The sequence below is a fragment of the Haemaphysalis longicornis genome, unplaced genomic scaffold, assembly GCF_048455015.1.
Source record: "Haemaphysalis longicornis isolate Haplotype H1 unplaced genomic scaffold, Haemaphysalis longicornis Haplotype H1 scaffold_9, whole genome shotgun sequence".
Classification (NCBI taxonomy): domain Eukaryota; kingdom Metazoa; phylum Arthropoda; class Arachnida; order Ixodida; family Ixodidae; genus Haemaphysalis; species Haemaphysalis longicornis.
In genome coordinates, this window is record NW_027526460.1 from 172,354,285 (window position 1) to 172,369,697 (window position 15,413).

Here is a 15,413-nt window from a genome sequence, read left to right on the forward strand (position 1 = left end):
CAAAAGAATATTAAAAAAAGGTGCAAAAAGGCTAAAGAGAGCAAGATGAAAGGTTTTCAAGATGTTAGAGAGATATAAGGAACAGACGGAGAGATATAGACTCACTGTGTAGATCAAAAGATCTATGAGAAATAGGTACACAAAGGTAAAAAGATCAAAAAAAAGCTTTTCAGGATGTTAGAGAGAGAAAGGGACAGAAGGAGAGACATATACTCACATATGTGTGTAAATCAAAAGATCTTTAAAAATAGGTGCACAAAGGGTAAAAAAACAAAATAAAAGGTTTCCAAGATGTTAGAGAGAGATAAAGGGAAAGACTGAGAGAGATAGACTCACATTATTGTGTAAATCAAGAGATTATCAAAAAATAGGTGCACAAAGGTAACAAGAACAAAAGAAAAGGTTTTCAAGATTGTTTAGAGAGAGAAAGGGATTGAAGGACAGAGATAGATTCACATAACTGTGTAAATCAAAAGATCTATGAAAAATAGGTGAACAAAGGGTAAAAAGAACAAAAAAAAGGTTTTCAAGATGTTGATAGAGAGAGAAATGGACAGACGGAGAGAAAAACTCAGATCACTGTATAAAGAAAAAAATATATAAAAAAAGGTGCACAAAGGTTAAAAAGAACAAAATAAAAGGTTTTCACGATGTTAGAGAGAGAGAGAAAGGGACAGACGGTAAGAGATAAACTCACATCAATGTGTATATCAAAATATTTATGAAAAATGGGTCACAAAGGTTAAAATGAACAATATAAGAGGATTTCAAGATGTTAGAGAGAGATAAGGGGCAGACGAAGAGATACAGACTCACATAACTGTGTAAATCAGATCTATGAAAAATAGGTACACAAAGGTTAAAAAGAACAAAAAAAGGTTTTCAAGATGTTAGAGAGAGAAAAGAACACAAGAAGAGAGGTAGACTCACATCACTGTGCAAACCAAGAGATCTAAAAAATAGGTGCACAAAGGATAAAAAGAACAAAGTAAAAGGTTTCAGGATGTTACAGAGAGCGAAAGGGACAAACGGAGAGGGATCAACTCACATCACTGTGTAAATCAAAAAAATCTACGAAATATAGATGCACAAAGGGTAAAAAGAACAAAAACATATGTTGTCAAGATGTTACAGAGACAAGAGAAAGGGACAGACGGAATGAGATAGACTCACATCACTGTTTAAATCATAAGATCTATGAAAAATAGGTCCACAAATGTTAAAAGAACAAAATGAACGGTTTTCAAGATGTTAGATGGTAGAGAAAGGAACAGACGGAGAGAGATAGACTCACATAACTGTGTAAATCAAAAGATCTATGAAAAATAGGTGCAAAAAGGTCAAAAAGAACAAAATAAATGGCTTTCAAGATGTCAGAGAGAGAGAGAGAAAGGGACAGATGGAGAGAGATAGACTCACATCAATGTGTAAATCATAAGATCTGTGAAAAAAGGTGCACTAAGGTTTAAAAAACAAAATAAAAGGTTTTGGAGATGTTAGAGAGAGAGAAAGCGACAGACAGAGAGAGGTAGAGGTGTAAAACAAAATATCTATGAAAAAGAGTTTCACAAAGGTTAAAAAGAACAAAATAAAAGGTTTTCAAGATATTAGAGAGTGAGAAAGGGACAGACGGAGAGAGATTTACTCACATCACTGTGTAAATCAAAAGATCTATGAAAAGTAGGTTGAGAAAGATTAAAAAGAACAAAATAAAAGGTTTCCAAGGTGTTAGAGAGAGAGAAAGTGACAGACTGAGAGAGGTAGACTCACATCACCATGTAAATCAAAAGATCTATGAAAAATTGGTTCACAAAGGGTAAATGGAACAAAATAAAAGGTTTTCAAGATGTTAGAGAAACAGAAAAGGACAGACGGAGAGAGATAGACTCACATCAATGTGTAAATCAAAAGAATATAAAAAAAGGTGCAGAAAGGGTAAAGAGAGCAGGATAAAAGGTTTTCAAGATGTTAGAGAGATATAAGGAGCAGACGGAGAGCTATGGACTCACATCACAGTGTAGATCAAAAGATCTATGAAAAATAGCTGCACAAAGGTAAAAGAACAAAAAAAAGCTTTCCAGGATGTTAGAAAGAGAGGAAGGGACAGAAGGACAAGGATAGGTTCACATAACTGTGTAAATCAAAACATCTATAAAAATAGGTGCACAAAGGTAAAAAGAACAAAATAAAAGGATTTCATGATGTTGGACAGAGAGAAAGGGACAGACGGTGAGAGAGAGACTCACATCACTGTGTATATAAATGGATAAATGAAAAAAAGGTTCAGAAAGGTTAAAAAGAACAAAATGAAAGGTTTTCAAGTTCTTAGAGAGAGAGAAAGGAACAGACGAAGAGAGATAGGCTCACATCACTGTTTAGATCAAAAGATCTATGAGAAATAGGTGCGCAGAAGTTAAAAAGAACTAAAAAAGGGTTTTCAAGATGTTAGAGAGAGAGGAAGGGGCAGAAGGAGAGAGATAGACTCACATACCTGTGTAATCAAAACATCTATAACAAAAGATTCACAAAGCATAAAAAGAACAAAATAAGAGGTTTTCAAGATGTTAGAGAGAGAGAAAGGAACAGACGAAGAAAGCTAGACGAACATCACTGTGTAGATCAAAAGATCTATGAAAAAAAGTTCACAAGAGTAAAAAGAACAAAAAGATTCACAAGGGTAAAAAGAACAAAGAAAAAGGTTTCAAGATGTTACTTAGAGAGAAAGGGACAGATGGAGAGAGATTGATTCACATCACTGTGTAAATATAAAGATCTATGAAAAAGGGTTTCACAGAGGTTAAAAAGAACAAAATAAACGGTTTTCAAGTTGTTAGAGAGACAGAAAGCAACAGACGGAGAGATATAGACTCACATCACTGTGTAGATCAAAAGATCTATGAAAAATAGGTGCACAAAGGTAAAAAGAACAAAAGAAAAGGTTTTCGAGAGGTTAGAGAGAGGGAAATGGACAGAAGAACAGAGATAGATTCACATAACTGTGTAAATCAAAACATCTATAAAAATAGGTGCACAAAGGTTAAAAAGAACTAAATAACAAGTTTCAAGATGATGGAGAGAGAGATGATGGAGAGAAAGGGACAGACGGAGAGAGAGAGACTCACATCACTGTGTAACTAAATAGATTAAAAAAATAGGTTCAGAAATGTAAAAAGAACAAAATAAAAGGTTTTTAAGATGTTAGAGAGAGAGAAAGGAACAGACGAAGAGAGATAGGCTCACATGACTGTTTAGATCAAAAGATCTATGAAAAATAGGTGCACAAAGGGTAAAATGAACAAAAAAAAAGGTTTTCAAGATGTTGAGAGAAAAAGGGACAGGCAGAGAGAAAAACTCAGATCACTGTATAAATAAAAATATATAAAAAAAGGTGCACAAAGGTTAAAAAGAACAAAAAAAAGGTTTTCACGATGTTAGAAAGAGAAAGGGACAGACGGTAAGAGATAAACTCACATCAATGTGTATATCAAAATATTTATGAAAAATGGGTCACAAAGGTTAAAAATAACAAAAAGAATGTTTTCAAGCTGTTAGAGAGATAGAAAGGGACAGAAGGAGACAGATAGACTCACATGAATGTAAAAATAAAAATATATAAAAAATAGGTGCACAAAGGGTAAAAAGAACAAAAAAAGGTTTTCAAGATGTTAGAGAGAGAGAGAGATAGAAAGGAACAAACGGAGAGAAATAAATTCACATCACTGTGTAAATCAAAAGATCTATGGAAAATAGGTGCACAAAGGGTAACAAGAAAAATAAAAGGTTTTAAGATGTCACAAAGACAGAAAAGGACAGACGCAGAGAGAGAGACTGACATCCCTGTGTAAATCAAAAGATCTATGAAAAATAGTTTCACAAAGGTTACAAAGAAAAAAAAGAGGTTTTCATGATATCAGAGAGAGAGAGAGGGAGAGAAAGGGACAGAAAGAGAGAGATACACTCTCATCACTGTAAAAATCAAAATATGTTTAAAAATAGGTGCACATAGGTTAAAAAAAACAAAAAACGTTTTGAAAGTGTTGAGAGAGAGAGAGAAAGGAACAGACGGAGAGAGATAGACTCACATCACTGTATAAATAAAAAATTTATGAAATAAAAGTGTAAAAAGGGTAAAAAGAATAAAATAAAAGGTTTTCGAGATGTTAGAGAGAGCGAGAGACAAAAAGACAGACAGAGAAAGATAAACTAACATCACTGTGTACATAAAAAAATTATGAAAAATAGGTGCACAAAGGGTAAAAAGAACAACATAAAAGGTTTTCAAGATAGAGAAATATAAGAAACAGACGGAGAGATACAGACTCAAATCACTGTGTAAATCAAAAGATCAATGTAAAATAGGTACACAAAGGTGAAAAAGAGCAAAAGAAGGTTTTCAAGATGTTAGAGAGAGAGAAAGTGACAGAAGAGAGGTAGACCCACATCACTGTGTAAATCAAAAGATCTATAAAAATAGGTGCACAAAGCATAAAAAGAACAAACAAAAAGGTTTCACGATGTTACAGAGTGCGAAAGGGACAAACGTAGAGAATTTAACTCACATCACTGTGTAAATCAAAAAGATCTATGAAAAATAGGTGCACGAAGGGTAAAAAGAACAAAAGAAAAGGTTTCAAGATGTTACATAGAGAGAAAGGAACAGACGGAGAGAGAGAAACTCACATCACTGTGTAAATCAAAAGATCTATGGAAAATAGGGGCACGAAGGTTAAAAAGCACAAATGAAAGGTATTGAAGATGTTAGAGAGAGAGAAAGGGACAGACGGAGAGAGGTAGACACATCACTGTGTAAATCATAGGATCTATGAAAAATAGGTGCACAAATGTAAAAAGAAAGGGACAGACGGAGAGAGATAGACACATCACTTTGTAAATCATAAGATCTGTGAAAAAAAGGTTCACAAACTTTAAAAAGAACAAAAAAAGTTTTCGAGATGTTAGAGAGAGAGAAAGGGGCAGACGAAGAGAGATAGACTCACATCATTGTTCCAATCAAAAGATTTATAAAGATAGGTTCAGAAAGGGTAAAAAAAAATGAAAGGTTTTCGAGAAGTTAGAGAGAGAGAAAGGAACCGACGGAGAGAGATGGACACCCATCACATCGTAAGTCAAAAGATCTATGAAAAATAGGTTCACAAAGGTTAAACAAAACCAAATAAGAGGTTTTCAAGATGATAGAGAAAGAGAAAGCGACAGACGGAGAGAGGTAGACTCACATCATTGTGTAAATCAAAAAGATCTATGAAAAATAGGTGCACAAGGGGTAAAAAGAACAAAAAAAGGTTTTCAAGATGTTACAGAGATAGAAAGGGAAAGACGCAGAGAGAGAGACTCACATCACTGTGTAAATCATAAGATCTATGAAAAATAGGTGCACAAATGTAAAAAGAACAAAATGTACGGTTTCCAAGATGTTAGAGAGAATAGAAAGGGACAGACGGAGTGAGATAGACTCACATCATTGTGTAAATCAAAAGATCTATGAAAAATAGGTCCACAAATCTTAAAATGAACAAAATGAACGGTTTTCAAGATGTTAGAGGCAAGAGAAAGGAACAGACGGAGAGAGATAGACTCACATAATTGTGTAAATCAAATGATCTTCGAAAACAGGTGCACAAAGGTCAAAAAGAACAAAATAAATGGTTTTCAAGATGTCAGAGAGAAAGAAGGGGACAGATGGAGAGAGATAGACTCACATGAATGTGTAGATCAAAAGAATTATGAAAAATAGGTGCACAAAGGTTAAAAAGAAAATTTGGAAGGTTTTAAAGTGGTTAGAGAGATAGAAAGGGCCAGAAAGAGAGAGATAGACTCACATCAATGTATAAATAAAAATATATAAAAAATAGGTGCACAAATGTTAAAAAGAACAAAAAAAAGGTTTTCAAGATGTTAGAAAGAGAGAGAGAGAGAAAGGGACAGACAGAGAGATATATTCACATCACTGTGTAGATCTAAAGAATTATGAAAAATAGGTGCACTAAGGATAAAAAGAACAAACTAAAAGGTTTCAAGATGTTATATAGATAGAAAGGGACAGACGGAGAGAGATAGACTTACATCACTGTGTAAATCAAAAGATCTATGAAAAATAGGTGCACAAAGGGTAAAAATAAGAAATAAAAGGTTTTCAAGAAGTCACAGAGAGAGAAAAGGACCGACGCAGAGAGAGAGACTCACATCACCATGTAAATCAAAAGATCTATGAAAAATGAGTGCACAAAGGTTAAAAAGCACAAAATAAAAGATATTGATGATGTTAGACAGAGAGAAAGGGACAGACTGAGAGAGATAGACACATCACTGTGTAAATCATAAGATCTATAGGAAATTGGTTCGCAAAGGTAAAAAGAACATAGTAAAAGGTTTTCAAGATGTTAGAAAGACAGAAAGGGGCTGACGGAGAGAGAGAGCGACTCACATCACTGTGTAAATCAAAAGAGATATAAAAAATAGGTGCACAAAGGGTAAAAAGCCCAAAATAAAAGGTATTGATTTTAGAGAGACAGAAAGGGACATACGGAGAGAGATAGACACATCACTGTGTAAATCCTTAAGATCCATGAAAAATAGGTACACAAATGTTAAAAAGAACAAAATGAACGGTTTTCAATATGTTAGAGGGAAGAGAAAGGAACAGATGGAGAGAGATAGACTTACATCCCTGTGTAAAAAAAAGATCTATGAAAATTAGTTTCACAAAGGTTAAAAAGAACAATAAAGAGGTTTTCAAGATGTCACAGAGTAAGAGAGAGAAAGGGACAGAAAGAGAGAGGTACACTCACATCACTGTGTAAATCAAATTATGTTTAAAAATAGGTGCACATAGGTTAAAAAAACAAAAAAGGCTTTCAAGATGTTGAGAGAGAAAAAGAAAGGAACAGACAGAGAGAGGAAGATTCTCATCACTGTATAAATAAAAAAATATATAAAATAAAAGTGCACAAAGGGTAAAAAGAACAAAAAAAAAGGTTTTCAAGATGTTAGAGAGAGCGAGAGAGAAAAAGACAGACGGAGAAAGATAAACTAACATCACTGTGTACATAAAAAAATTATAAAAAATAGGTGCACGAAGGTTAAAAAGAACAACATAAAAGGTTTTCAAGATGTTAGAGAAAGATAAGAAACAGACAGAGATACAGACTCACATCACTGTGTAAATCAAAAGATCTATGAAAAATAGGTACACAAAGGTTACAAAGAGCAAAAGAAGGTTTTCAAGATGTTAGAGAGAGAGAAAGGGGCAGAACAAGAGATGTAGACTCACATCACTGTGTAAATCCAAAGATCTATAAAATTAAGTGCACAAAGCATAAAAAGAACAAACAAAAAGGTTTCACGATGTTACAGAGAGCGAAAGGGACAAACGGAGAGAGATTGACTTATATCACTGTGTAAATCAAAAGATCTATGAAAAATAGGTGCACAAAGTGTAAAAAGCGCAAATTCAAAGCTTTTAAAGATGTTAGAGAGAGAGAAAGGTATAGACGGAGAGAGAGAGACTCACATCACTGTGTAAATGACTAAATCAATAAAAAACTGGTTCCCAAAGGGTAAAAAGAACATAATAAAACGTTTTCAAGATATTAGAGTGACAGAAAGGGACAGACGGAGAGAGAGAGACTCACATCACTGTGTAAATCAGAATATATAAGAAAAATAGGTGCACACAGGTATAAAAAACAAAAGAAAGGTTTTCAAGATGTTACAGAGAGAGACAGGGACAGACGTAGAGATAGGCTCACATCACTGTGGAAATCAAACGATGTATGCAAAATAGTTTCACAAACGTTAAAAAGAACAAAAAAGAGGTTTTCAAGATGTCACAGAGAGAGAGAGAGAGAAAGGGAGAGATGTAGAGAGAGATAGACTCACAACAGTGTGTAGATCAAAAGAAATATAAAAAATAGGTGCACAAAGGTTGAAAAGAACAAAAATAAAGGTTTTCACCATGTTAGAGAGAGAGAGAGAAAGGGACAGAAAGAGAGAGACTCACATCACTGTGTAAATCAAAATATCTTTAAAAATTGGTGCACATTGGTTAAAAGAGTGAGAAAAAAGACAGACGGAGAGAGATAGACTCACATCACTGTGCAAACGAAAAGTTATTTGAAAAATAGGTTCACAAAGGGTAAAAGAACGAAATACAAGGTTTTAAGATGACAGAGAGAGAGAAAGGGACAGACGGAGGCAGATAAACTCACATCACTGTGTAAATCAAATATTCTCTGAAAAAAAGGTGCACAAAGAAATAAAAGAACAGAATTAAAGGTTTTGAAGTAGTTAGAGAGAGAGAAAGGGATAGACGGAGAGAGAGAGAGAGACCCACATCACTGTGTAAATCAAAAGATCTATGAAAAAAAGGTTCACAAAGGGTAAAAGGAACAAAATAGAAGGTTTTCAAGATGTTAGAGAGAAAGAAAGGAACAGACGGAGAGAGATAGACTCACATCACTGTTCAAATCAAACGATTTATAAAAATTGGTTCTCAAAGGGTAAAAAAAACAAAATAAAAGGTTTTCGAGAAGGTAGAGAGAGAGAAAGAGACAGATGGAGAGAGATGGACTCCCATCACATTGTACATCAAAACATCTATGAAAAACAGGTTCACAATGTTTAAACGGAACTAAATAAGATGCTTTTATGGTGTTAGAGAGAGATAAAGCGACAGACGGAGAGAGCTGGACTCACATCACTGTGTAAATCAAAGGATCTATGAAACTGAGGTTCACAAAGTTTAAAAAGAACCAAATAAAAGGTTCTCAAGATGATAAAGAGAGAGAAAAGGACAGACGGAGAGAGATAGACTCACATAACTGTGTAAATCAAAAGTTATAAAAAATGGGTCCACAAAGGTTAAAAAGAACAAAAGGTTTTGAAGATAATACAGAGGGAAAAATGGAGAGACGCAGAGAGAGAGAGACTCACATCATGGTGTAAATCAAAAGATATATGAAAAATAAGTGCACAAAGGTTAAAAAGAACAAAAAAAGGTTTTCAAGATGTTAGAGAGAGAGAAATGTATAGATGGAGAGAGAGACTCACATCACTGTGTAAATCACAAAATCTATGAAAAATTGGTTCCCAAGGTGAAAAAGAACATAATAAAAGGTTTTCAAGATTTTAGAGAGAGAGAAAGGGACAGACGGAGAGAGAGAAACTCAAATGACAGTGTAGACCAAAAGAATTATGAAAAATAGGTGCACAAAGGTTAAAAACAACGAAATGAAAGGTTTTCAAGCTGTTGGAGAGAGAGAAATGGACCGACAAGGAGAGATAGTCTCACATCACTATGTAAATCAAAAGATCTATAAAATTATGTGCACAACAAGGTTTTCAAGATGTTAGAGAGAGAGAAAGGGACAGACGAAGAGAGCTAGACTGACATCACTGTGTATATCAAAAGATCTATGAAAAATAGGTTCACAAGGGTAAAAAGAACAAAGAAAAAAGTTTGAAAAATGAAAAATTGTTTTCCAAAAGTTATATGAAAAATTGTTTTCCAAAAGTTAAAAAGAACATAAAAGGTTTACAAGATGTTAGAGAGAAAGGGACAGATTTAGAGAGAGAGACTCATATAACTGTGTAAATCAAAACATCTATGAGAAATAGGTGCACTAAGGTAAAAAGCTCAAAGTAAAAGGCGTTGAAGATGTTAGAGAGAGTGAAAGGGACAGACGGAGGGAGATAGACACATCACTGTGTAAATTAAAAGATCTTTGAAAAAAAGGTGCACAAAGGTTTAAAAGAAAAAAATAAGTGTTTTCGAGATCTTACAGAGTGAGAAAGGGACAGACGGAGAGAGAGACTCACATCACTGTGTAAATCAAAAGATCTATAAAAAAGTGGTGCTCAAAGTTTAAAAAGAACAAAATAAAAGGTTTTCAAGATGTTTGAGAGAGAGAAAAAGATACAGACGGAGAGAGGGAGACTGACATCATTGTGTAGATCAAAAGAATTATGAAAAATAGGTGCACAAAGGTTAAAAAGAACAAACTAAAAGGTTTCTGGATGTTATAGAGAGCGAAAAGGACAAACAGAGAGTGATTGACTAACATCACTGTGTAAATCAAAAAGATCTATAAAAAATAGGTGCACAAAGGTTTAAAACCACAAAATAAAAAGTTTTCCAGATGTTACAGCGAGAGAAAGGGACAGATGGAGAGAGAGAGACTCACATCACTGTGTAGATCAAAATAATTATGAAAAATAGGTACACAAAGGGTTCAAAGAACAACATAAAAGGTTTTCAAGATGTTAGAGAGACATAAGGAACAGACGGAGAGATACAGACTCCTATCACTGTGTAAATCAAAATATCTATGAAAAATAGGTACACAAAGCTCTAAAAGAACAAAAAAAAGGTTTTAAAGATGTTAGAGAGAGAGAAAGGGACAGAAGAATTTGGGTAGACTCACATAACTGTGTAAATCAAAAGATTTATAAAAAAAGAGTGCACAAAGGATAAAAAGAACAAAATAAAGGTTTCAGGATGTTATAGAGCGCTAAAGGGACAAACGGAGAGAGATTGTTTCACATCACTGTATAAATCAAAAAGATCTATGAGAAAGAGGTGCACAAAGGTATAAAAGAATAAAATAAAAGGTTTTCAAGATGTTACAGAGAGAGAAAAGGACAGATCATAGAGAGAGACTCACATCACTGCTATAAATCAAAAGATCTATGAAAAATAAGTGCACAAAGGGTAAAAAGAACAAAATGAAAGGTTTTCAAGACGTTAGAGATAGAGAAAGGTATAGACGGAGAGAGAGAGACTCACATCACTGTGTAAATCACCAAATCTATGAAAAATTGGTTCCCAAAGGTTAAAAAGAACATAAAAGGTTTTCAAGATGTTAGAGAGGGAGAAAGGGACAGACGGAGAGAGAGAGACTCATATCACTGTCTAAATGAAATGATATTTGAAAAATAGGTTCACGAGGGTGAAAAGCACAAAATAATAAGTATTGAAGATGTTAGAGAGAGAGAAAGGGAGAGAAAGAGAGAGATAGAGACATCACTGTGTAAATTATAGGATCTATGAAAAATAGGTGCAGAAATGTTTAAAAGAACAAAATGAACGGTTTTCACGATTTTAGAGAGAAGAGAAAAGAACAGACGGAGAGAGATAGACGTACATCACTGTGTAAATCAAAAGATCTATGAAAAATAGGTGCACAAATGTTAAAAAGAACAAAAAAAGGGTTTCAAGATGTTAGAGAGAGAGAAAGGGACAGAAGAAAAGAGGTAGACTCACATCACTGTTTAAATAAAAAGATCTATAAAGTATATGTGCACAAACGTTGAAAAGCACTGTTTAAATAAAAAGATCTATAAAGTATATGTGCACAAAGGTTGAAAAGAACAAAGTAAAAGGTTTCAGGATGCTATAGAGAGCGAAAAGGACAAACGGAGAGTGATTGACTAACATCACTGTGTAAATCAAAAAGATGTATAAAAAATAGGCGCACAAAGGTTTAAAAGAACAAAATAAAAAGTTTTCCAGGTGTTACAGCGAAAGAAGGGACAGATGGAGAGAGAGAGACTCATATCACTGTGTAAAACCAAAAGATCTAGGAAAAATACGTGCACAAAGAGTAAAAAGAACAAAAGAAAGGTTTTCAAGATGTTAGAGAGAGAGAAAGGTACAGACGGAGAGAGAGAGACTCACATCACTGTGTAAATCACAAAATCCTTTAAAGATTGGTTCCCAGAGGTTAAAAAGAACATAATAAAAGGTTTTCAAGATGTTATAGAGAGAGAAAGGGACAGACGGAGAGAGAGAGACTCACATCACTGTTTAAATCAAAAGATCGATGAGAAATAGGTGCACTAAGGTTAAAAAACCCAAAGTAAAAGATATTGAAGATGTTAGTGAGAGTGAAAGGGACAGACGGGGTGAGATGGACACATCACTGTAAATTAAAAGATCTATGAAAAATAGGTCTATGAAACAGACGAATACTATAACAATAACGAATGGGCAGCAGGTCTTGTAATTAGGCTGAATAGGAGGTACAAGCTCAAAGTGGTGCAGGGCTACGCCCCCACATCCAGCTACGACGACCAAGTAGTGGAACGCTTCTATGAAGATGTGGAATTGGCAATGGCTAAAGTAAAAACACAGTATACCGTAGTTATGGGGGACTTCAATGCTAAAGTAGGCAAGAATCAGGCTGGAGACAAGGCAGTTGGGAACTATGGTCTGGGCTGTAGAAATAGCAGGGGGGAACTACTAGTTGAGTTTGCAGAACGGAATAACCTCCGCATAATGAATACCTTCTTCTGTAAACGGGAGAGTCGGAAGTGGACCTGGAGGAGCCCGAATGGGGCGCACAAAAATGAAATAGACTTAATATTATGCGATAACCCTGGCGTCGTGCAGGATGTGGAAGTGCTCGGAAGGGTAAAGTGTAGTGACAACCGTATGGTAAGATCTCGAGTTAGGCTAGATTTGAGGAGAGACCGCAACAAGCTAGTACGAAAGAAGCCGATAAACGAACTAACAGTAACACGTAAAGTAGAAGAATTCAGGATCGCACTGCAGAACCGATATTCCGCCCTTAACGAGGAAGCCGAGCTTACAACACAGGAAGCCAGCGACAACCTTACACGCATCATCACGGAGTGTGCAATAGAAGTCGGGGGCACTATGTCTAGACAGGATACTGGTAAACTTTCACAGGAGACGAAAGATCTAATCAGCAAACGGCAAACCATGAGAATCTCTACCGCACCTGACAGAATAGAACTAGCCGAGCTCTCGAAGTTAATCAATAAGCGTGAGACACCTGACATACGGAAGTATAATATGGAGAGGATCGAATACGCTGAAAGAACGGGGGTAGCCTGAAAGCAGTGAAGAGACGTCTTGGCGTGGGGAAAAATCAGGTGTATGCACTTAAGGATAAGCAAGGCATTTTCATCACAAATAGGGATAAAATAGTCACACTGGCCGAGGAGTTCTTTAGAGATCTGTACAGTAGCAGGGACATACAGGATAATGCCGAACAAGACAGCAGTTCAGAGGAGATAGACATCCCACCAGTAACGACCGAAGAAGTAAGGAAGGCTTTGAGAGAAATGAAAGGTGGCAAAGCACCTGGTGAGGATCAGATAACAGCAGACCTCTTGAAGGATGACAGAGAAATTGTACTTGAAAAACTGGCAAACCTGCATACGCAATGCCTAATGACCGCAATGGTACCAGAATCTTGGAAGAACGCGAACATCATCCTAATCCATAAGAAAGGCGACATGAAGGACTTGAAAAATTACAGGCCGTGGGCCTGAAAACAATATGCAGAAAATAAAGTAATGATCAATAACCTCGGGACAGCACAGCAGTTTGAGATAGGTGGCGAGGCAGTGGTACTCACGTACGGTACTCGCGTACGTTACCGGTACTCACGTACGGGGCAGAAACTTGGAGGCTCACTAAGAGGGTTCAACTTAAATTGAGAACGACTCAGCGGGCAATGGAGCGGAAAATGATAGGTGTAACATTAAGGGACAAGAAGACAGCGGAGTGGGTCAGAGAGCAAACTGGTGTTAAAGACATAATAGTAGAAATAAAGAAGAAGAAATGGACGTGGGCAGGGCATGTGATGCGAAGGCAAGATAACCGCTGGTCATTAAGGGTAACAGAGTGGATCCCTAGAGAAGGCAAGCGTTGCAGGGGGCGGCAGAAAGTTAGATGGGCAGATGAGATCAAGAAGTTTGCGCGATAAATTGGTCACAGTTGGCACAGGACCGTGGTAATTGGAGAATAATGGGAGAGGCCTTTGCCCTGCAGTGGGCGTAGATAGGCTGCTGGTGATGATGATGATGATGATGATGATAAAAAATAGGTGCACAAAGGGTAAAAAGAACAACCTCAAAGGTTTCAAGACACCTTCACACATGCACACGTGCACATGTGAGTACATTGAATGCACGCGGAGATACAAATCTCCCGCGAGCTCACTCAAGAACACACGCAGACACACGACGGCAGACACGCACACACACACACACGCACGCACACACGGGCACGCACGCCGGCGGGCACTCGCGAACGCCACTACACGGGCATACACGCACGCGCGTCCCCGCACACACATACGCGCATACACACACGCACGCACGCTCACAGACGCTCCAACTCACGTACACAGACACACCTCGCGCGCACTTGCACACGCGCACACGGCACACACGCACACGCGTGCGATGCCACCACTTTTGACGGTCACGCGCACACACACGCACGCACGCACACATGCACGGACACACCCACGCACACACGTGCACACACACCTGCAAAAACGCGCACACGCACAAGAACACGCACACACATGCAAACACACACAAGCACACACGCACAGATACGCCCGGAGACAGGCACACGCATGCACACGTGCACACATGGACACACACACGCACACACGCACACACGCGCCAACTTGCCTACATGAGCACAGCTGCACACACACGCACGCGTGTGTGTACACGCACACATTCGCAGACGCGAACATAAAAATGCACACACACACACACATGGACGTGTAGACGTCCACATGCATACACGTACACACACGCACACGGAAACACAGGCGCACGTACACGTGGACACACACAGAGGCAAACACACGCGCGCACAAGTGCACGCGCACAAGCACATGCACGCACATGCACACATACGTGCGCAGACAGGCACACGCATGCACACGTGCTCACACGGACACACGCCCACACACACGAATGCAGGCACTCGTGTACGCAAGCACATATGCCCACACGCACGGTCACACCCACACAAACGTGCACGAACACACGCACACATACACGCAAACACCCACGCACATGCTGAACACGCGCGCACAAGGGCGCACGCACGGGCACACACACGCGCACAGACACGAACGGACGCACGCACGGACGCACGCACACACACACGCACTCACGCACGTGCACACCCACACACGCGCGCCGCACAGGCACACACATTCACGCACGCACGCACACGTGCACGCACACACACAAACATGTGCACGCATGCCCACATGCACACACGCACGAACATGCGTACACGCACTCGCACACGCACGCGTGCTGGTGTTTGCGAGTGTGCGTACGCGAACACGCACACATGCGCACACCCGTACACACAAATGGTCACACAGTCACGCGCAAGCGCACACACGCACAAGCGTACACACGCACTGATGCATGCGCACACGTGCACACACATACGCGCGCGCAATTCTGCACACGCGCAAGCGGACACACTCGAATGCACGAACGCACTCAGAAAAGCATGCGCGCGCCAACATACACGCACCACGTACAAACGCCATTGCACACCCGAACACACGCACACTCACGCACATACACTCACGTACGTGCACACA